General features: G+C 40.4%; 1 non-coding gene across 1 annotated transcript; it reads left to right on the top strand.

Annotated features, from left to right (window-relative positions):
• The first annotated feature begins 247 nt into the window (after nt 1–247).
• LOC148547236 (small nucleolar RNA R71) lies at nt 248–355 on the top strand. Its single transcript, XR_015898718.1, has one exon. It is a non-coding gene; the product is annotated as a small nucleolar RNA R71 (small nucleolar RNA).
• Nucleotides 356–671: the final 316 nt, after the last annotated feature.

The raw sequence follows: 671 nt of genomic DNA, 5'->3' as shown, positions 1-671 counted from the left end.
TATTCTGAGCCAATATGGCATTCAGAGTATCAATTTCAAGAACTCCCTTCTTCTGAGGCGTCCCATTACTCACAAGATTCCTCTCAGAGGTGTACATAAACTGGTTATTAGCAACCATGTCAATGAGTTCTTGAGCTTCTGCAGGCATTTTCTTTAGGTGAATGGATCCACCTGCAAAAGTATCCAATGACATCTTAGCTAATTCAGACAGACCATCATAGAATATATTCAAGATGGTCCATTCTGAAAGCATGTCAGAAGGACACTTTTTGGTCAGTTCCTTGTATCTCTCCCAAGCTTCATAGAGGGATTCACCTTCTTTCTGTCTGAAGGTTTGAACATCCACTCTAAGCTTACTCAGCTTTTGAGGAGGAAAGAACTTGGCTAAGAAAGCCTTGACCAGCTTATCCCAAGAAGTCAGGCTATCCTTAGATTGAGAGTCCAACCATATTCTAGCTCTGTCTCTCACAGCAAAAGGGAAAAGCATGAGCCTGTAGACTTCAGGATCTACTCCATTAGTCTTAACAGTATCACAGATCTGCAAGAATTCAGTTAAGAACTGAAAAGGATCTTCAGATGGAAGTCCATAAAACTTGCAATTTTGTTGCATTAGAGAAACTAATTGAGGTTTAAGCTCAAAATTGTTTGCTCCAATGGTAGGGATGGAGATG

The sequence above is a fragment of the Arachis ipaensis genome, chromosome B8, assembly GCF_059453495.1.
Source record: "Arachis ipaensis isolate K30076 ecotype BB chromosome B8, ASM5945349v1, whole genome shotgun sequence".
Classification (NCBI taxonomy): Eukaryota; Viridiplantae; Streptophyta; class Magnoliopsida; order Fabales; family Fabaceae; genus Arachis; species Arachis ipaensis.
The sequence above is the reverse complement of the archived record's forward strand: the minus strand, read 5'-3'. Positions and strand labels throughout refer to the sequence as shown.